General features: G+C 33.7%; 1 non-coding gene across 1 annotated transcript; it reads right to left on the bottom strand.

The window, feature by feature from the left end:
• Nucleotides 1–10,227: 10,227 nt before the first annotated feature.
• On the bottom strand, nucleotides 10,228–10,300 carry TRNAK-UUU (transfer RNA lysine (anticodon UUU)). Its single transcript has one exon. It is a non-coding gene; the product is annotated as a tRNA-Lys (tRNA).
• Nucleotides 10,301–24,033: the final 13,733 nt, after the last annotated feature.

Here is a 24,033-nt window from a genome sequence, read left to right on the forward strand (position 1 = left end):
CAAAATTTTAACCAATTTTGTAGCGGCTCTGTAGGTCAAAATAATAACCCGACAAATTTTAAACAAAGTTTGAGTTTATGATGAAGAAGAAACGTACAAACCAACGTGAAGATCAGATAATACTTAGCGGGTTAATTGACTGAAATTTTTTTTTGTGAAATTGGTAAAAATTTCAATAACGTAGCGGTTAAACAACGGAAGTAGTAGTACTACATAAGTGGGTTTCATTACATTTTAATTTGTGTGAACTAAATTTTCCTTTCCTGCTACAAAAATGTCTTTGTCATGCTAGATAACTATTTGGTTTTGGTCATAAGAATTATACATTACATCTCTGATATTTGATAATTAAATTTTCACAATCATTGAAAAGAAGTTCCGTGGAGAGCGTTTGTCCAGGGATAGTGGTATAGGGTATCCCATGGTCGGCTCCGTCCGACTATAGACTTTTCTTACTTGTTTTTTTTAAAAAATGTGTGCTGTACGACTTTTGGTTGGAGCCACTGTATGTTAGAGAGGCCATTTTTTCTGTCTTAAGACATGGACCTCAAACGACAAATTGCAGGTGCTTCCGTCAAAAAGGAAGCTAAAATCCTCAAAATACCTACATCGGGAGCTACAGTTACATGGAGGCTATTATACCAAAAGATGGATCCATGTTGAAAATTTTTGGTGGAGACGTTTTGATCTCTGGGAACCTCAAATGTTAAATTGAGTTCGGTTAAATTGAGTTCGGTCAAAAATTGTAGCTAAAACCCTCAAAATATCGAAAATCGGGAGGTACCGTTGCATGGGGCTATACCGAAACATGGACCTATGTTGACAATTTTGGCCACTGGGGACCTCAAATGTTAAATTAAATTATATATACTTTATATGGTCGCAAATGATTATTTCAATCCGTTACAAACGGAAAAATGACAGAGAAGGTGGTGGAGAGGTTGATTGATGATGTATATAAATGCATTACATGAAGAACTTCTTAAAAACCCCGAGACGTGTTGTTGAAAACTACAGTTCGTTAGCCTACAGGCTGAGTGTATATAAAGATAGTACAACCAATACAAAATAAGACGGATGGAGCATCCGATTTAAGTTGTGCTGAAGATCGCACTAGTTTGTTGTGGCAGCTGTCGTCCTATTGCTTCTATGGATGGAGGGTGATTTTTGAGATAGTACTCATTCCGTAATTTCGAATTAACTCAGTTACGGCATTTTCCCTTTTGTGTTTTGCACCTCTCCGTATATGATGAAGACCTTTCCGGACATTCCTGGAGGAAGTAGGTATTTCATAAATTCGCTAATGACTTAAATGAACAACCAACAATAGTTTCCAAATGGAGGTTTGATAAACCAATCCAATCAGAACCATAAATGCATGTTTAAATATAAAATACCAATAAATTACTAATAATTACTACAACTATAGCGTCCTCCGCAGTCATTGTCTATTTATCATTAAAATTGCCCATATTTGATGTATCTTCCGAAGAGATTTCTATCTTCTAGTGCCATTTCAAGCAATCAGTTTGTAATTTATTCCCACGCAATTGTTTATGATTGTTTCGTTTCATGCTTACACTTACCACTCCGCTCTCTCCTTCCCCGTAAACAACATCAGCGCCATTTACAAACAAATCATTTATGATGTACAATATCATTTGGCAAGTGAATTGCAAATATTTCTAGATTTCGGTACGGGAGAAGATGACTGGCGGTACTTTATTTATACAATACTCAATATAGTAGACAACTTGCTTTCATTACAACATCAATATTTAGTTGAATACAGCAGCAGCTATATTTGTTCGCCAGTCTGATGTCAGTTGTCGTTTGAATATGTTTGCCAAAACGTTTTCTCTGACTAAAATGGGTGGGCGGATGGGGAATTGTTCTACACTTTCTTCTTCGTCTTCAGCGTAGTTGTTGTTCTTCTACACCCCGATGTGCTGTTGTCATTATTATTGAAATAGTCGTCGAAGTCATATCTTAAGGGAATTGTTGTTGGCTGTCATTGTTTTCTATTCAAACGCCTTGTTATGATTGGCAAAAAAAAGAATATGATAGGGTTGCATATTCCCTGCCACAAAATTCTATCTTCCCCCTTTTTATTTATCTTGGAAAATATAACTCTTCTTTTATTCTTCGAAATAACTTCTTAGTTTGCTCAATGAATGCAAGTGGATTTGAAACGTCTTCTCTTTAGCCTTTATGAATTGGTTTTGTTTTCATTTCATCTTCATTTTTGTGCCGTTTGGCTTTTCATATTTTTTCTTGTTTATTAATTTTCATAATGAAAAAGTTTTTCTTAGATTTTTTTCCATTGTTGGATTCTTTCGCCAGATAACAGCAGATAAGCCATCAACAAATATTGAAATGTATTGGCGGCTAAGAATTAAAATTGAAAAGAAAAACAATTTGTGGCCACTGAAGAGGATATTCTCAAGAACAATGGCCAGAACAGAAGTTTGTGCAAACGACTATTGTCAGTAGCAGAGGGAAAGGATGAATTGTAATTTGACTTCTGTTGCACGGAACAAAAGTGAGATTTATTTTTTGCTACGTTGTTTGGTAAATATTAATATTTACATTGATTGTTAAATAACTAACAATTTTTTTCATTTATTGCAATTGTAATTAAGGTGATTAGTTCAGATATAGTGTAGTATGGCTAAGCACCGACGTAGCCAAGAGAATCTTCACGCAGAGAAAGAAATATGTATGTATTGTAAAGATATGTTGAGATTGCGCAAAGTATTGTGAGTCCAACAATCGTTTTTGTTAATTACAACAATTGTTTTTGTCATATCCAACAATAGTTGTTGTCATATCCAACAGTACTTTTTGTCTGCTGGACAATATTAATCTCTTTTCTTCGACAATTTTATTCTCTTCTCTCGGTATTCGATGCCGTGGTGAAAAAAACAAGTAAAAAGTCGTTAAGTTCGGCCGGGCCGAACTTTTTATACCCTCCACCATAAAATAGTCTTAATTAAAATGGAATAATTAGGGTCCATTTACAATTTTAGGTGGAACAAATTTTCGACAATGGATAGACTCCTACTGCCTCCCACTATTGCTTAAATTACACTGTGAACACAAATGTTGGGGTAGAGATAATTCCTTTTGGAAATGAAAGCCCTTGGTGTGTGTATATTAAAAACCCCGAAGGACAGATGCGCCGTGAGTCGAAATTCAGCGTTATGGCGTGATGAAGTTTTTGCAAGAGACCCTGTAAGCCATCATGAATTAGCATTATATCTTTGTTTGTTGTTTTTGTAGAGCACTTAAGCAACAGTGAACAAAGATATAATGCTAACGCGGAAGTTCGACTCACGGCGGATCTGTCCTTCGGGGTTCACAATATACTCACCAAGGCATTTCTTCCCCAAGAGGAATTTTTCGTGCCCCAGACTTTCACCTCCATTTTGTTGCACAGTGTTATCTAATCTAAAAAAATGTATTCAGCGAGGTGAAAGGTACCACATATGGGGCTATATCAAAGAGTCAACCTATCTTTAAATTTTTTGGCGGAAAAGTTTTATAGCCGCAGGGAACTTCAAGAGTCAAATTGAGGGTAGTTTCATCAAAACAATGTAGGCCCTAAAAATGGACCCATGTTGACGAATTTTAGTGAAGAAATTTCGTGACCACTGAAAATTCCCGAAAATCGGGAGGTACAGTTATATGGGGGGATATACCAAAACATGGACCTATATTCACGATTATTTTTGAATAGACAAAATTGTAGCTAAAATTCTCAAAATACCGATCACTACAGCTAGTTCGGTTAAAAATTGCAGCTAAAATTCTCAAAATACCGAAAATCGGGAGATACCGTTATATGGGGGCTATACCAAAACATGTTTTATAACCACTGAGAACTTCAAATGCCAAATTACAGCTATTTCGGTTAAAAACTGTAGCTAAAATTCTCAAAATACCGAAAATTGGGAGGTACCGTTATATGGGGGCTATACCAAAACATGGACCTATGTTTTGACGATGTTTGGTGGAGATGTTTCATGACCACTGAGAACCTCAAATGTCAAATTGCAGATAGTTCTGTTACAAATTGTGGCTAAAATTCTGAAAATACCGAAAATCGGGAGGTACCGTTATATGGGGGCTATACCAAAACATGGACCTATGTTGACGGTGCTTGGTGGAGATATTTCATGACAACTGAGAACCTCAAATGGAAATTACAGCTAGTTCGGTTAACATTTGTAGCTAAAATTCTCAAAATACCGAAAATCGGGAGGTACCGATATATGGGAGCTATACCAAAACATGGACCTATGTTGAAGATGTTTCGTGGAGATATTTTATGACCACTGAGAACCTCAAATGCCAAGAACAAAATACCGAAAATCGGGAGGTACCGTTATATGGGGACTATACCAAAACATGGACCTATGCCCATATCCTTTGGGATATAAGTTTGTTGATCACTAGGAACCCTAAGTGCCAAATTATAGCTAATTCGGTCTGCAAATGTGGCGAATAACGTCAAAATACCTCAAGTCCGGAGGTACCGTTATATGGGGGCTATACCAAAGAGTGGACCGATATAGTCCATCTTCGAACTTGACCTGCCTATGGAAAAAATACCCTCGGGTGCAAAATTTCAGCACTCTATCTCAATTATTGCGGACGCTAGAGTGATTACAACAGACGGACACGGCTAGATCGTCTTAGAATTTTATCCTGGTCAAGAATATATATACTTTATAGGGTCGCAAATGATTAGTTCGATGTGTTACAAACGGAATGACAAACTTAATATACCCTCCATACTATGGTGGAGGGTATAAAAACAATTTTGTGAGTTTTGTTTGTATGAGTTCCCCTTATCTTAAGACAAATAATTCTCATATACACTTTCGTAATTATTTCGATATAAATGCAACATACAATTATAGAAGCCAATTTTGATAGACTCGACATACCAAAGGTGGAACAACAAGGAAGGAAACAACTGGTGTCAAAATAAAAAGTTAAAGATAAAAAGAAGAGAAAATTAAAAGAAATCAAAAATAAATAAAGTATAAAAGGTAGTGGCGTCGTAAAATTTTGAATATGTTATGTCAAAACTCCCTTTATGTTGTTGGGGAAATTACAACAAAAATATATTTTTTTATAAAAGGATTTGACTTTTCATATTCGATCAGCTGTTGTGATACCACGGCCTGGTAGTTCTGTCATGGTTTTTTTCACTCTCTTTAAGACAAAAACAGCATTTTTAAACTGACTATAAAGAGTCAAAAAGTAGTTTGATATAAATTAGTTAAAAATATTTGGTTTATAACTAGTTAAAAGCAATGCAGAGATGGACAATTGTCCACTGCCTAGCTCATTCCAATGTTAAAATAGTTAGTTGGCGTAATGGAAAATAATCGAAAAATAACCACTTGTGGTTATTTTTAAACTATGTACCTTTTATAAACAACTTTTAAACTAATTTATTTCCCCGCAAGGTTTATTTTTTATTTTATATTTGTTTTTTTTTTTTGTGTATGTACACCATGAGATTCTTGTTTTTATTTGTTTCTTCTTTCTCATTCTTCTTTGTGTTTTGATAGTTGAGTTAACACCACAATCTGGGAAGTGATTTTGGTTGCAATTCGTGTTTTCTTCTCATATTTGTTGTGATTTTATAGTATTCCTTCCAGCTTGCGCGATGGGCTAGTTCGGCGTCGGAAACTCGTCGATTCTCAGCGTTACAGTAACTAGTTCCACTTCTGACCCCTCACAGTGCAATCAACTGTAAACTTTAACATGGGGTTGTCATAGGAGGTAACCAATTGGCACTCTATGCATTACCTGTAGGTGGTATTGTACTAGTTCCAGGTTTACAGTCATATACCAGTTTATTTATAAAAAAAAGTGGTGGGAAATAGTCACAACTGACGCTTCGTCGTTTACTTGGGGATATATAGGTGTCAATTGGTTCCCTTCGCATTACTTATGGGTCAATTGTGAACTAGTACCACTTACTCCAGTTTAGGACTATTTAAATTGCGACAATTGGAATTGCTAGCGGGTAGAGAGAAGAAGAGGGCGATTTGCATATTTCCTTCGTATTCCTTTTTTATACCAGAACAATATGAATAATATGTACGAAGATATTCAGTCCATCAACACTAGCTTCTGTTATTGGATGCTTCATTTATATTAAAGTTATGAAGAAAATGTAAATGTGAATTATTTATACAACACGTCGTTTAAGATAAGTTAATTAAGTTTCAACTGACGCCTCCTCGTTTACTTGGGTATAAAAAGGTGACAATTGGTTCGCTTCGCATTACTTAGGGGCCAATATTTGTACTAGTACTGATTAGAACTAGTTCTGGACTACTTAAATTGCGAGAATTGGAATTTTCGTCGCAAGCGGGTTATGTTGGGTTAAGGTGCTTGGAGAATGAGCGCAATGGAGTAGTTATGTTTATCTATTCCATTTATGCCCTGGCTATGTGTAGTGTTTGCCAATGCACATAACATTATATGTGACGTTTATACCAAAGTTATGTGGAAAGTGTATACCTGTTATTTCAGTAACAGGTTTTCTGGACTGAAAATAGTTTTTGTAAAAATTCTAGATTATGATAATTCCTACCATAGGTATTGTCAATGATTTTTACAATATTGAGGAATTTCTCAAGTTGTTTTTTTTGTGTGTTTGGAGCAAACGATGGTATTTTTGGATTTGCAATTGTAATGCTTGAAGAATATTGGCCCAGCTGCAAAATGCTGAAGAACATTGGCCAAGCTGCAAAATGGTATTTAGCAGAAATCATGAATCTATCGGTCAATAGGTCAGTGATTCCAGAAATTTTGAAAATGTGGAGATAATTCCGCTACCAAAACATGACAAGCCAGCTAGCAAAGGACATTTATATCGTCCGATCTTTCTATTGTCACCGCTAGCCAAGGTTTCGGAATCTCTACTGCTACACAGCATGACCGACTATCTTCCTGCAGCAAATCACTAGCATGGATTTAGAAAGGCACACAACACTACCACAGCCCTCACAGTTTTCATCAACAGCATAACTAAAGGCTTAAATCCGATCTTATATCTGTGAAAGGACGATCGTATTAGCCATAGACTTGTTAAAGGCATTTGATACAGTCGATCATGCAGTGTTGTTTTGCGACATTTTGTATTCCGAAGAAACGTTATATAATTACATTAATGGCTGGCAGGCACATGTGGAATTCAGAGGTACGAAGTTAGAGACTCGGAAAGTTAAACAGGGAGGTGTAATCTCTCCCTTACTGTTTGACTTTTACATCTCCAACTTTTCTGGTAACTTCTGCAGATAACTGCACCATTATAGCCTCCGGAGTATGCATTAAAGAACTGGAGTACAAAATCAATGCCTATTTGAACACCTTGGCTGCGTTTTTTATGGAAATGAGCTTTCTGGCCAAAATTCCACGGCAATAATCTTCACGGCATGGACAAAGGAGGTAATGAGGATACTGGACATCAAGGTCGAAGATATGACTATACCAACAGCCCAAAACTCTTTCCATGCTATTGGTAACAAGCAGCAACGATGATGACAGGTCACAGTTCTAATTCCAGATGATGGAATCGAATATATATCGCCCAGCCATTGTGAAGATCAGGCAGCAATAAGTCGGCTAAAGAATAATAAGTCAGCAGCAACTGATGGACAACCAGCCTAGCTTTTCGAGACCGGAGGCGACAATGTAATAAGGTGTATGCATCAGCACGTTAGCACCATTGGGCAGGAAGAACGTATGCTCGACGATCATATACCTCGTATTCTTTTAAAAAAGGAGATAAATAAGACTATGTTCCAATTATAGAGGCATAAGTCTGCTTCCCGCAGCTTATAAACTCGTAGCGAACGTTTTATGCGAATGTCTTAAGCTTAGGGTCAAAGAGATAATAGGACCATATCAATGTGGGTGGAATTAAACCTGGCAAATATCCAGTTGATCAGATTTTCACCTTACGGCATCTGGAGGAAACTCAGGGGATGCAGGCGATATTTTTTATACCCTCCACCATAGTAAGGTACGTCGGCTGAACGGTAACAAATTCAAAACCATTGTTAAGCAGCCCTTAAGGCCAGAATAAATCGTCGCTTGCTTTGTTTGCTTCCCCAAATGTCAAATTATAAAGGAATGCCAGAGCCTCTTTTCAAATCCGCCTTGCGTTCTCCTTTAGGATGCTCTGGCATTCCTTTATAATTTGACATTTGGGAAGCAGGCAAAGCAAGCGGCGCACAATGGTTCAGGAATCGATTTTCCTGGCCAAAAATCAAAATTTTGTTTTGTAACAGATATTTAATTTCTATATGGGATTCGATAGTAAACATAACGAAACTAAGGGAACCAAAAAATTAGGTCAAAATATTGGAAGGCGCGGGCGTGGGGTGCCCCTAAAGACGAAAATTTTTCCAATTTTTGAGAAATGCGTAATTTTTGAAAACTTCTGAAGAAAGAAATAGCTATTTCTCAGAAACTATAACATAAATTGCGTTCGCTGTTTTTTTGTTAAGTAGGTAGGATTGTGGCCTTAAAAATAAATTAAACAAATTACCGTGGCGTTTACACAACATGAGCTATTTTATTTTTCCTCAGGTACTAAATTTTATGAAATTCCAAATTTAGTGGACTAGAACTTTTGTGGAACAACATGGAACAATGTTCTGTTTTTACAGAAATATGCCCGAAAGTCTCCTCTTTTAGCCCATATATACTTTTGTTCCCGTCCCGTTCCGTCCGTTTAACACTTTTTTAAATTTATTGAAATTACATGGGTAAAAATGTGTGTTTTTCCATACCAATTCCCATATGAATTACAGCTTTTTTACACAAATTAAAATTTTTTGGACTATATGAGTTTTCATATGAGTTATATAAGTTTTATGAACACCCAAGGAGCATTTTATTTTAATTTTTGAAAAAATTTAAATTTTTTGCATTTTTTAATGTGAAAAATTTGTGAAAAAAAAATTTAATTTTTTTTCGAAAATTTTTTTTAATTTTTTTTTGGCATTTTTATAGTTTATTTATTGTCGTTTGACCATCTTTACTATATAAAAAGATATAAAAACACAAAAGCACTGATATTTTGATGAAAAATAGTAAAAAAATTCAAAAGTTTAATTTTGACATTGAATTCCTCTGCAACTGCCAGACCGAATTTGGCCGCTTATAATTCACCGGAAAGCTGATTGTGTTATCTGTCTAACAAAAAAAGAATTGTGAATATATCTTTATCCGTTCAAAAGTTACAGAATTTTGACCAGGAAAAAACGATTCTGAACCACTGTGCGGCGATTGATTCTGTTCTGGCCTTTAAACTACACTTAATCGAGAATTTTAAGGTAGATCCCGATGTTTTTGTTCAATATAGACCATCTTGGAACTTCATGTACGTTTGGGAGAACTTGTATGTTGTGCAAAATTTCGGCCATATCGGATGCTCAATTCGTAATTTATAGTGCACATTAGTCATTTTATTTGGTTTCGGCAGGATATTGTATTGTATGAATTTTCCCTCGAACCGTACCGACGTAATGGGGTGCACTAGAAAATCTTGCTCCGGAATGTTCTTAGACGGCACTTTTTTATTTCAAATTCAATTATTTCAATATTAAATTGTAAGTAACAAATGTTATAACACCCAAATGTCATAAACCTCCATATCCCTTTGAAAGCTTCTCCAAAAAAGTAACAAATTGTTTTTGTTGATTAAACTTAGTAGTACTCCATTTATTAAAATGCTGGTAGCTTGAAGAAAACGTAAAAAATCGCCACAGAAACTTTTGAATTTTCACGTACTCATCATTGCTGGTTGTTGGTTACAATGGATGGAGGTCGTGGGTAGAATATTTGACGTCTTCCTGGCACTTAAGTGGCTTTTTATTTGTGTAACGTTTGATGATGAAGAATAAGAAGACGATGTTGGTGATAGTTTCAAAGCCATCATATTTTTCACTACAGGTTTACAAAGTTCTTTTCTACCTCTTGTTTTTTGTCTGTAAAAAAAATATTTTAAGAAGAGCATCATTTGTCATAATGAATACTTTTGACATTTACTGCTGCTGTTGCAGTCAGTGTGCAAAAAGTAAAAGAAATCATATGGAAAGTCATCAAAACTACTTATAAAAGTCACTTATGAAATGGTTTATGAGAAAAAGAAATGAAGGAAAAATAAAAAAATAAAACAAAAAGAGCAATCGCCCGAGCAGGGACTTGAACCCTGGACCCTTGGATTAAAAGTCCAATGCTCTACCGACTGAGCTACCCGGGCACATAAATGACCTTCTCTACATTTCCCACAAGTAAATGGTCACGTTTTAAATACCCATCGTATCGAGTGAAATAAAAATGAATTCTTAAGTGGTTTGTTTGTTGTTGTTGTTTATTAAGAATTTATTTGAAATAGTTTTTGGTGGAATTCCCCCGTCCACCATAAAAGTAAATAACAACAACAGCGCCACACATCACAGCAAAGTTTTTGACATGGAATTTTTATTTTTTTGAGATTTCCTACAGCGAGCGTTAATGTTTGTTTGTGTGTTTAATAATTCAAGACTATAGGTGGGGGAGATTTTTATAACGAACCTATTGTTGATTTTATTATTTGATAATTTTTTGAGTTTAATTTCTGTATAACGCATTTTACATTTAGAATGTTTTACGAAACATGCATCATTTATGTTGTCAATTCCATACAATATCTGTCAAATAAATTACGTAAACTCCCAAAACACCTGTTTTAAGTGCAAGTGCAAAATGCGTTTACATATGTTTGAATGGAAATTAAATAGAATGGAATTTTAAAACAGTTGTGGTTTGTTAAGTACAGCATTTCGATTACATTCTAGGTGGATATAGTCATCGCAGTCGCCACAGAAGCCGAGGAAATATAGTCGATCTCGATTATCCGTTATGGTCGAGACCGGAGGCATTACGGATAATCGAATTTCAATGTGTTTATGCAGTTGTTGAACTTTTTTTAAGTATACTTAAAATTAAATTTCTATAGAAAATGAAAGGGTAAGTTCTCCTAAGTCCGGCAATTACCAGTAGTCGGCATCTTCTGTATTTGAACACAAATAACTAAAAATTACTATAACAAAATATAAAAATGATTTTAAAAATGCTTCAACAATATTGTCAGCTTGCTCAGTGTAAAATATTATTATATCTAGGGTGTCCAAAAAACCGGGTTTTCCAAACAAAACGGTTTTCGGTTAACCGAAATTTTAAATTTTTTCAAAAACCGGTTTTCGGTTTTCAGCATTTGCCAAAACCGGTTTTGTTAAATAGGTACAAAATTGCTCATAATTTATAAATAGTTGATTAAAAATGTGCGACAAGGGGTAAATTAAGCATAACGACTTCGTTATTATATAATTATCTCAAAATATCCTTGTTATTTGGTATTCAACCTTGAAATGGGTGCTGCAAAATTAAGACAGAAATTGTGCTCTAACAATGGTAAACCATACAAATATAAAATTGTGTACCAAAAGAATTAAGTTTACATTTCATTAAGTCCGGATTCTTCGTCTCGCTTTACCAACCTCAAGTTATCGTGAAATGCCTGAATCCAACATTTATGTTGTTACCGTTACCCTTTATAACCTGACATTCGTCTAAAGATAGTTCCTAGTTCACTGTACTAGTTCCAAAACGTGTGAACAATGTCATACAAACTGCTGTGTGATATTACGTATACGTAGTTTTCATATAAAAACGATGTGGGCTATTGGAACTGCGTAGTGAACTAGATTGGCACAACTTTACATTTTAAACAAAATATATTTCAAATTTAAAGGTTAATAGTTAAGGTTAGTAGTGAAATATTAAAAATATCACTATTTTTAAGCCGGTTAACCGACACAAATAACCGGTTTTGTCGGTTAACCGAAAATGACGTTTTTGGCGAAAACCGGTTTCGGTTTTGTGACTCAAAACCGGGTAACCGGTTAACCGGTTTTGGTCACCCTAATTATATCGAAATTTAACTTGAGTGAGTCTTTTTCACCACAGCCGAAAATGCATGCCTCTTAAGAAAAAAATATAGTGTAGACTTCAATATAATAATGTCTGTAATTATAATAAAATGAACAAATTTTCAATCAAATTTTGAATTATAACAAAATTATAACAAAATATTTGAATTTCCCCCATTTTTTCTGATGCAGACTTTAGGGACAACAAAATGTAAAGTTTGCCAGATGTCGGCAAGAGGTGAAGAATGTCTTTTTTGTCCATTATTTTTAGCACAAAATTCTAAACAAAAATTATAATAAATACTATAACGTCTAATTAACAAGTAAAAAAGTATCAGTCGGCTTTGCCGACAGAGATATACCCTCAGCCTGTTTATATTGAAAAAATTTTTTTCCAAAAAAAAGCATGTATTTAGGGAGTTTTAAAAATTTTGGGCGTTTGAACTGACAAAGATGTTGATTAGGATTAAATATCAAAAGTTTTGCGGAGGAGATACTAAAAAGAATGGATCTCCAGCCACTACATATGGTACCATAGGGGTTTTTTAGAACTTCAGGGATGTTTGCTCAAGAAGTATGGACTTGCCCCTTAAACAACTTTTACCATCGCAATTGAGGCAGCGAATGCAAGTTGCTTCAACAAAAATCAAAGTGATTCGAAAGCAGGTCTTAAAGTGAACATGTATCCGAAATTTTGTGTGGGAGGTACCGGATGGAGTGGACAAATATAGTCCATATTTGAACCTGATCTATATCTGGTAGATATATTAGGATGTGTAAAGTATGGACCAATTCGGCCACTCTCTTCAAGAGTTATCGTACGCACAATTTTTCCGAAATTTTTTGAACTTTTGTGGGGGAGGTACCTGAAGGAGTGGACCAATATGGCTTATCTTCAAACTTAAACTATGTATGGACAAAATATTACTAAGGCCATATTTTGGACCGAATCGGCAGATCCGTTCGAGAGTTATCTTGGGCTCCAACAACCTCACACGGTGTCATAGGGGGTTTTTGCAACTTTCAGGCTATTTTCTCAGGAAGTGTGGACTTGCCCCTGATGTAACTTGTACCGTCGTATGGAGGGCAGTGAATACAAGTTGCTAAAACAAAAATCAAAGCGAATCGAGAGATGGCCCTAAACTGAACTTTTCCGAAATTTTGTGTGGGAGGTACCCGAAGGAGTGGAGCTATTGAGATCATATTGGAACCTCATATTACTCTGGTAGAAAGTTTACGCTATACAAAGTATGGACCAAATCGGGCACTCCCTTCAAGAGTTATCGTGCGCACAAACTTTCCGAACATTTTAGAACTTTTGTGGGGGAGGTACCAGAAGGAGTGGACCGCTGTAGGTCATCTTCGAACATAAACTAAGTTTGGGCAAAATATTACGAAAGCCAAAATTTGAACCGAATCGGTTCATCCGTTCGAGAGTTATCGTGCGCTCCAGCCAGCAGGACAGACAGACCGACAGACGGACGGACATGGCTAGATCGACTCAAAATTGTCTGAAACACATTTCGTCCAAACATACTTGGGGTCTAAAACCATTATTTCGATGAGGCACATTTTCATCGTATCAGCCTTAGCCTAAAGGCTGAGGGTATAAAAACAACAAGTTTAAAGTGGGATGTAGTTAAAATTGATTACTTTTGGGGAAGGCACTTTAAAATTGTTGTTTTTAAATTTGAAAACAACAAATATGAAATTAAGCTTGACTTACATACAAATAGTAAGTAAAGTGAATCTAAAACTAGACACAAAGCACCACCATACTATGGTGGAGGGTATAAAAATAGGAAAAAATCGTTGAAGGAAACGAGTTTTTTTAAGTCAGTTTTCAATTAGTGGCTTTACAATACAATGTAGAGTATAATGTTCAAAGAAGAAGTTAAAGAATACACTTCAGAGATGAAGTTTCTAATGTATGATTTTTTAATATAACCACTGCTTCAATCTCAAACGGATGCTGACATTTTGAAGACTAAAAAATTGAGTTTTTTGAATTTTTGCTCTAATGGGGACGAGCAACTGTACTCGTTTAAAAACTGATTATGAGATTGTAGTACTCGCGATTACGCATTTTTTGATGTACAACTCGGGAGTGTAGCCTTCAACGGTTCACAACAACCGCAGCTTAAAGTCGAAATTTTTGTGCGTAAATTTTTATAAAAAACCTGTTTTTTTGATTCAAAATTTGCAACTGCCATTAAATTGTCGGTGAAACCCGCGTAAACTTAGTTTTTTTACGTTCTGAATCTAATAAGCCATGACGCGTCTAAATCCATCCACTAGATCGGCGGATATGATACCCCTCAAATTTCAAAAATCTGCAAAAATGTTTATGAAAATTGCGCGCCTTAAAACGCGTTTTAGAAGTGTAATTTTTACTGAAATAAATAGAGCTATATGCCTGATTAAAATGTGCGAAAACATATATTTCAAAACTATCGCTAATCCGGAGATATAATTGATTATTCCTAAAAATTAAGTGCGATGCTACATCCACTGTTCTTGATGGATCGCAATGAAACGACATCAAATGATGTATTTTTTAAAGGTTATCATCGAAATCGGATGCGCATAAAATGTATATGAACTTCGTGGAAATTATGATCATCTAATTGTAGTTTGCGCCCTAATATGCAACAGACGCTACATCGTGGCCGCCAAATAGAATTTGACAAATAATAGGGATTGTTTCGCTGTGTTGGAAAATCGGATGCGCATCATGTCATTGATTCGCTGTGTTGGAAAATCGGATGCGCATCATGTCATTTTCACTATTACGCATCATGTCATTGATTCGCTGTGTTGGAAAATCGGATGCGCATCATGTCATTTTCACTATTACGCGGTTTATATGTGTTTCAAAGTTTGTAATATTCAATATAACATTATTTTAATGTTATGCCACAATTGGAATTCCTTGTGATTTAATATAACCCAGCAAAATGTTTGTAGCCAAAGAAGTAGTTGAATCATGAGTGCAACTGATTTCGGACTACATCTTTTTACGTGCAAGAAGTCATGATTTTTACAAGAGCATGGTTCAGTGAGGATACTGTCTAATTTGCTTCTTACGCACACATTTTGCATTAGTTCTTTGTAGTGAGCAAATATGAATTGATTTTTCGATTCATTTAAAAATAGATTCGGGAGAATTTAACATCTATTAAGCGAGGATTTTTCACTGATTTGAGACCTCAGGGCCATTTGGAAAAAGTATTTAAAAGAGTTGTGGTAACTTCTACTTAATATTTATGGCCACTTTCTCTAGTTACGTTCAAATTACTAACAAAGTCATATTTTTTTGTAGAACATTTTTGTTTGAAAAAACAGTAGTTCGATAATAGTTCGATAGTCTTACCCCCATTTTATGTATTTCGAAACGAAAATGTGTGCGCATGAAACACACCCAAACTTTAGTTTTTGAAATATTATTGCCTTTGCTTTTACTTCAAAACAAAAAACAAATTTGAAAAACACACTCAAATTTGGTAGTTTTTCTTGCGCATTCATTTTCTTATCGACATACATGAACAGGCTGTTAATGAAATTGAAATATAATGAACATAAAACAATGGAATATCTCAAATAAATCATTTTAAAAAGCGACTGAGTGCAAATCAAAAATCAAATACTTTTATTCAAGAAAGTTAGCTATTATTACTCAAAAATACCCAAATACGTCTTAAAACGCTTCTTGCATAGAGTCATGCAAAATAGGTGATAAACATCTAAAATTGATTGCATCCTAGCTGCACCATGCCCTTGTAAAAATCATGACTTCTTTCACGTAAAAAGACATAGTCACTTGCACTCATGACTCAACTACTTTTTTTGGCTACAAACAAATATGCAGTCTGACATTTCTTGCACCTATGATTATCTTTTTGGATACAAACATTTTGCTGAGTAATTAAAATACCATAAAATAAATTGTTTCTTGTGTTCTTAAGAATTTTATTTGCAAAAGGTTATTATAAATGTAAACATTGCTAAAATGTGAAAATTTTATGAAATGGAATCAAATCGGACATTGTCAAAATGTGAAGAACGGAATGCCTTTTACATGACTCTGCGTGGACTGCTTCTAAAAAAGCTATTCAATCAGTACTTCACGTAGAACAACTTCAAAAAATTTCGCTGGGAGTGTTCTAAAAATATTCGCCAATAGGAAAACTATGAGCGAAAAATTTGTTGCAACGGAATATCTTCATTATTGCGTGAAATTTGGACGAAAATGACGAAGAACTCAAACATTTTTTCTTCAACCTTACCTATAAAACCATAAAAAAATAAAATTAGAATAACATGATTTTTATTCTTTTCGTCATATTTTCTTCGTAATTTTGCAAATATATAGCTTCAAACTTCACGACTTAGGTTTCAAATTTTAGTGAAATTCTAATTTTAGTGGACTAGAACTTTTAGGGAACAACATGGAACAACGTTCCCTTTCCGCAGAATGATGCCTTAGAGCAGAGTGAGGCAGAGAACATTTTTGGGTCTCTCTTGTGCTCTCAATGAGCGTAAATTTGTTGTTGTTCACAACGTGTGAGCATCTACCCAGTGGGAAAATGGAGAATATATTACATTGATAATAAATAATTTATAGCATTATATGATTTACATTATAGAATTTGTCAAAAATAATCGAGAAAAGAATGCAATTTGAGCAAAAATTAATTATAACACTGTTGTTATAGGATGCATTATATTATTCATCCCAATTGAAGCGAAATGGTAATTTCGGCTCCGCGAAAAATGGCCCCAGGAAATATGGCCCCAAAAGGCATTGTGAAAAATGGCCCCAAATTTGGGGTGAAACTGTATAATGAATTTTGACCCCAATATACCTCGAACAATTTCGCCCCAAAATAATGCAATATTGCCCCAACAATAAAATGAAAAATTGCCCCAAGTTTGGGGTAATTTTGCCTAATGAAGTTTTGCCCCAAAATAAAAAATGCAATTTCGCCCCAAAAATTTTATAATTTTTATTGTAAGATAAAAACAACACACCATAGTAACGTTTACTATGCAGTAAGGACAAAGAAAATGTTTCGATTTAGCCAATGTTGAACAACACTTTAAGTGTTTGCAAGAAAGCATCACAATAATTTAACAATTGTCTTTTATAATAAAAATCTCGAAATCTAAATATATCGAACAATTAAAACATATACAAATGAAATAACTTGTAAGTAACTGGAAAACTAGAATCTATTTAAATATAAAATAATTAAGCGGGGGAAAGATTGTATGATTAATAAATCGAAGAAGCCACTAGAGAAAATTAAAAAGTTTTCCCATAGTTATTTCACATAAAACAGATTTTATACACTATTTGAACTCGATTTGTATTTGTAATACTTGTGAAGGAGCATTGGTGAAATTGTTTTAAATATTTTTGTTTTAAAAAATGATTTCAAACTTGTGAATGAGCATTGGCGAGATTGTTTTAAAAATCGCGCGATTTTTAAAACAATCTCACCAATGCTCATTCAAAGTATTACAAATAAAAATCGGGTTCAAACAGTTGATAAGCATTGGTGAGATTGTTTAAAAAATCGCGCGATTTTTAAAACAATCTCACCAATGCTCCTTTACAAGTATTACAAAGAAAAATCGATTTCAAACAGTTCATAATATCTGTTTTTTTAATTGATTTCAAATTTGTGAACGAGCATTGGCGAGATTGTTTTAAAAATCGCGCGATTTTTTAAACAATCTCACCAGTGCTACTTCAAAAGTATTACAAATAAAAATCCATTTCAAACTTGTGAATGTGCATTGGTGAGATTGTTTAAAAAATCGCGCGATTTTTAAAACAATCTCACCAATGCACATTCACAAGTTTGAAATGGATTTTTATTTGTAATACTTTTGAAGTAGCACTGGTGAGATTGTTTAAAAAATCGCGCGATTTTTAAAACAATCTCGCCAATGCTCGTTCACAAATTTGAAATCAATTAAAAAAACAGATATTATGAACTGTTTGAAATCGATTTTTCTTTGTAATACTTGTAAAGGAGCATTGGTGAGATTGTTTTAAAAATCGCGCGATTTTTTAAACAATCTCACCAATGCTTATCAACTGTTTGAACCCGATTTTTATTTGTAATACTTTGAATGAGCATTGGTGAGATTGTTTTAAAAATCGCGCGATTTTTAAAACAATCTCACCAATGCTCCTTTACAAGTATTACAAAGAAAAATCGATTTCAAACAGTTCATAATATCTGTTTTTTTAATTGATTTCAAATTTGTGAACGAGCATTGGCGAGATTGTTTTAAAAATCGCGCGATTTTTTAAACAATCTCACCAGTGCTACTTCAAAAGTATTACAAATAAAAATCCATTTCAAACTTGTGAATGTGCATTGGTGAGATTGTTTTAAAAATCGCGCGATTTTTTAAACAATCTCACCAATGCACATTCACAAGTTTGAAATGGATTTTTATTTGTAATACTTTTGAAGTAGCACTGGTGAGATTGTTTAAAAAATCGCGCGATTTTTAAAACAATCTCGCCAATGCTCGTTCACAAATTTGAAATCAATTAAAAAAACAGATATTATGAACTGTTTGAAATCGATTTTTCTTTGTAATACTTGTAAAGGAGCATTGGTGAGATTGTTTTAAAAATCGCGCGATTTTTTAAACAATCTCACCAATGCTTATCAACTGTTTGAACCCGATTTTTATTTGTAATACTTTGAATGAGCATTGGTGAGATTGTTTTAAAAATCGCGCGATTTTTAAAACAATCTCGCCAATGCTCATTCACAAGTTTGAAATCATTTTTTAAAACAAAAATATTTAAAACAATTTCACCAATGCTCCTTCACAAGTATTACAAATACAAATCGAGTTCAAATAGTGTATAAAATCTGTTTTATGTGAAATAACTATGGGAAAACTTTTTAATTTTCTCTAGTGGCTTCTTCGATTTATTAATCATACAATCTTTCCCCCGCTTAATTATTTTATATTTAAATAGATTCTAGTTTTCCAGTTACTTACAAGTTATTTCATTTGTATATGTTTTAATTGTTCGATATATTTAGATTTCGAGATTTTTATTATAAAAGACAATTGTTAAATTATTGTGATGCTTTCTTGCAAACACTTAAAGTGTTGTTCAACATTGGCTAAATCGAAACATTTTCTTTGTCCTTACTGCATAGTAAACGTTACTATGGTGTGTTGTTTTTATCTTACAATAAAAATTATAAAATTTTTGGGGCGAAATTGCATTTTTTATTTTGGGGCAAAACTTCATTAGGCAAAATTACCCCAAACTTGGGGCAATTTTTCATTTTATTGTTGGGGCAATATTGCATTATTTTGGGGCGAAATTGTTCGAGGTATATTGGGGTCAAAATTCATTATACAGTTTCACCCCAAATTTGGGGCCATTTTTCACAATGCCTTTTGGGGCCATATTTCCTGGGGCCATTTTTCGCGGAGCCGAAATTACCATTTCGCTTCAATTGGGATGAATAATATAATGCATCCTATAACAACAGTGTTATAATTAATTTTTGCTCAAATTGCATTCTTTTCTCGATTATTTTTGACAAATTCTATAATGTAAATCATATAATGCTATAAATTATTTATTATCAATGTAATATATTCTCCATTTTCCCACTGGGTAGATGCTCACACGTTGTGAACAACAACAAATTTACGCTCATTGAGAGCACAAGAGAGACCCAAAAATGTTCTCTGCCTCACTCTGCTCTAAGGCATCATTCTGCGGAAAGGGAACGTTGTTCCATGTTGTTCCCTAAAAGTTCTAGTCCACTAAAATTAGAATTTCACTAAAATTTGAAACCTAAGTCGTGAAGTTTGAAGCTATATATTTGCAAAATTACGAAGAAAATATGACGAAAAGAATAAAAATCATGTTATTCTAATTTTATTTTTTTATGGTTTTATAGGTAAGGTTGAAGAAAAAATGTTTGAGTTCTTCGTCATTTTCGTCCAAATTTCACGCAATAATGAAGATATTCCGTTGCAACAAATTTTTCGCTCATAGTTTTCCTATTGGCGAATATTTTTAGAACACTCCCAGCGAAATTTTTTGAAGTTGTTCTACGTGAAGTACTGATTGAATAGCTTTTTTAGAAGCAGTCCACGCAGAGTCATGTAAAAGGCATTCCGTTCTTCACATTTTGACAATGTCCGATTTGATTCCATTTCATAAAATTTTCACATTTTAGCAATGTTTACATTTATAATAACCTTTTGCAAATAAAATTCTTAAGAACACAAGAAACAATTTATTTTATGGTATTTTAATTACTCAGCAAAATGTTTGTATCCAAAAAGATAATCATAGGTGCAAGAAATGTCAGACTGCATATTTGTTTGTAGCCAAAAAAAGTAGTTGAGTCATGAGTGCAAGTGACTATGTCTTTTTACGTGAAAGAAGTCATGATTTTTACAAGGGCATGGTGCAGCTAGGATGCAATCAATTTTAGATGTTTATCACCTATTTTGCATGACTCTATGCAAGAAGCGTTTTAAGACGTATTTGGGTATTTTTGAGTAATAATAGCTAACTTTCTTGAATAAAAGTATTTGATTTTTGATTTGCACTCAGTCGCTTTTTAAAATGATTTATTTGAGATATTCCATTGTTTTATGTTCATTATATTTCAATTTCATTAAGACTATCGAACTATTATCGAACTACTGTTTTTTCAAACAAAAATGTTCTACAAAAAAATATGACTTTGTTAGTAATTTGAACGTAACTAGAGAAAGTGGCCATAAATATTAAGTAGAAGTTACCACAACTCTTTTAAATACTTTTTCCAAATGGCCCTGAGGTCTCAAATCAGTGAAAAATCCTCGCTTAATAGATGTTAAATTCTCCCGAATCTATTTTTAAATGAATCGAAAAATCAATTCATATTTGCTCACTACAAAGAACTAATGCAAAATGTGTGCGTAAGAAGCAAATTAGACAGTATCCTCACTGAACCATGCTCTTGTAAAAATCATGACTTCTTGCACGTAAAAAGATGTAGTCCGAAATACTTGTGAATGAGCATTGGTGAGACTGTTTTAGAAATCGCGCGATTTTTAAAACAGTCTCACCAATGCTTCTTCACAAGTATTACAAATAAAAATCGATTTCATATCTGTTTTTTATTATATTTCAGTTGTTTTATAAACATACTAACATCTATTGCTCTCCAGTACGCACTCTATAGTTTTTCTTTCATTTCTTAATTACAAATTCACACTTCTTACGACTTCCACAGAACATCTAAGAATGAATGGTTTGAAAAGTTGATTATTTTGCGACGGAGTAACACGTAAATTGCTATTGTACTATTATATAAAACAAATTTAGTAAAATTTAATTTTCATTTTTGAAATAATCTCAGAAACGCAAAAGGCCCCAAACATCGACAGAAAATAATTTTGGGGCTTTTTTGCATTTTTAATGTTTGGGGTCATGTTTCATTTTTATTGAAATGCAATTATACCCCAATTTTTTGGTGCAACAATACCCCAAAAATTTGTGAAAAATTGCCCCAAATTGCGTGTTGTTGTAATGTACACAATTTTTTGGGGTCATTTTGCACATTTGCTTTTGGGCAATTTTGCATTGGGGTCATTTTTCGCGGAGCCGGTAATTTCATTTGACGAAATTTACAGATTGATTACCGTCTATATTCCAGAATCTGTATATGATGGAATGTGTAGTTTCGTACTTTGTTTTTTTTTTTTTTTTTATTTTGTGTCCCGTTATTTTCGGACGACTTCATGTCGCGTCATTGTTAACTTTGTAAATTTGTTTAGTTTTGTTTCATTCGTGTGACGGTAAAGATGTACGTTTTTTAAATGTATTCAAAGCGGCATTGGAGGCGTTTAATACCAAATAAAAAGAAACGTTGTGCAAGTACATACATCAAATGAAACCAAGTAAAAGTGTTCAACATTTGCAAATTAAATACTTTTATAACATAAATATTAATATAAATTATTTTTTACAGAAGTGTCAAAGTGCGAAGGATATGACGAGAAAGAATACATAAAGGAGATTAGAAAGACATTCCATCTGACTAAATTAAGACAGTTTAATAGTTGGTTTACTTTTAAGAAATCCGCTCGATTTCAATTGTCAATTCCATTGCTCAAACGTCAAGTGAAAGCCAATGGATTTCGGATGAGTTTTCATTTGACGTATACGCAAAGGAATTATCAGTTGAAATCCACTCGATTTTGTCTTTGTATTCTAGGAATAGGTGCATATCGTCACCACAAATGCCGGAAGACGTAACCCGCAAAAATAAAACTTTACAGGAGAAGCAAAAAACGTTATAAAATGAAAACGGTGTTATAAAATATCGAAAATTTTTAGTATCGTGTTTTAAGACAGAGAAGAAATATATTTTTGGAAAAAAAATTAATTTTTTTCCAGAATGTTAGAAGCTGTGTCGGTTACGTCTTTTGGTATTGTATTTTTCTGAAATGCCAAACGACTTAACCCACAATTTATTGAGTATACATTTGAAGAAAGTAGTATAAAGAAAAAATTATAATTAAATTAGAATTAGTTTATTGGCTTACGCGGCTAAGCGAACCTTAAACTAGCAATCTGACGGTGTTGGGTTCAATTCCCAGTCTTAACGGTGATATTTCAATGGACCACAAAGTTCAATTGTATTAGACTATATTTAAATCATCAGATCTAGAATATTATATTTGTATTTATGGCAATTTATTCACAAAATGTAGTTAATATAAATTAAGTGATCTGTAATAATTTAAATGAAACTTTTAATTCTCATAAGGAATTTTGTCATAAAAGTAGGATGGAGGATGCACTGCTTCAAAATTTGCGGAACTTCTCTATGGTAGAATCTAGTAGTCGTTTTTGATATCAGTTTTAACACAGATTATACCACTAGGATCATAAGCCAATTCTCGCAGTTTATGACTATAGGAACTCCTGTCTTTTTGTCTAAGTAAACCAACACAGAAAATTTCTTTGTATTGGAACGACGAAGCGACCTGCCTTTACAAAATGATGATGTACATCCGGGCTTCATTTGTCTTGCATTGCCTTCCCAATAACCACTTCCTTTTGGCCGTTTTACATATTGTTTTCCATATATGCCGTTTTAGATGTTTATTTAAATCAGGGCACAGGTCTTCTGTCATCCTCTGCAATTGTTTCAATGAAAATCAATTGTTTCAATGGATTTTTTTCTGTAAGACATATTGAAAACCATCTAAACTAAAAGTTGTTGATTTAAAAATTAACTACAAGAATGGTGTTTGTGATTTTTGAAAGTAGCCACCATTTTTGAGATATCGTCACCTTAGAGTCAAATTAAACATATGGAGAAATAAGCCGATTAAGAGCCAAAACTGTTAAAGTAACCCACCATGTGATAGCTATTTCCATAATCTTTCATACGATATTCATTTTCTAGTAATCGGTTCAGTAGAACCGGGTCTAACCCGGTTTTTGAATCTGGACTTTCGGGTCAAATAACCGGATAACTCCACATGAAAATTATACATTTTCGTAATCAGCGCAATAAACCCTACTTGTGGCATAATAATTTCTGGAAAAATCAAAGAATACATCGAACACTACTGATGTTTCATTTTAAAATAGTGAGGGTTACGCCTTTTGTGTTTTATGAAAATTACAGTATGTTGTTACGTCTTTTAGTATTTCTTGTATAGGATCGTGATTTTTAAATGTAGATGCTTGAAATTTTGCCAGAGCATGTATTTTAGCTATATGCATCTGATTCCACCAAAAAACGAATTTCGATTTTCATGTCGGTTACGTCTTTCGGCATTTATGGTGACGATATATTTATAAAACTATGTTTATTACTAATAAAAAAATAATAAAACATTGAATTAAAATAAATATTTTTTAAATAAAAAATATATATTTTTAATCTATTATGGGGGAATAAATTAAATAAATAATCAATTATATAATGTATTCTTGAAATAGCGTCCA

This window comes from Musca autumnalis, unplaced genomic scaffold (genome assembly GCF_047663935.1).
Source record: "Musca autumnalis isolate F117 unplaced genomic scaffold, ASM4766393v1 scaffold_5, whole genome shotgun sequence".
NCBI lineage: Eukaryota > Metazoa > Arthropoda > Insecta > Diptera > Muscidae > Musca > Musca autumnalis.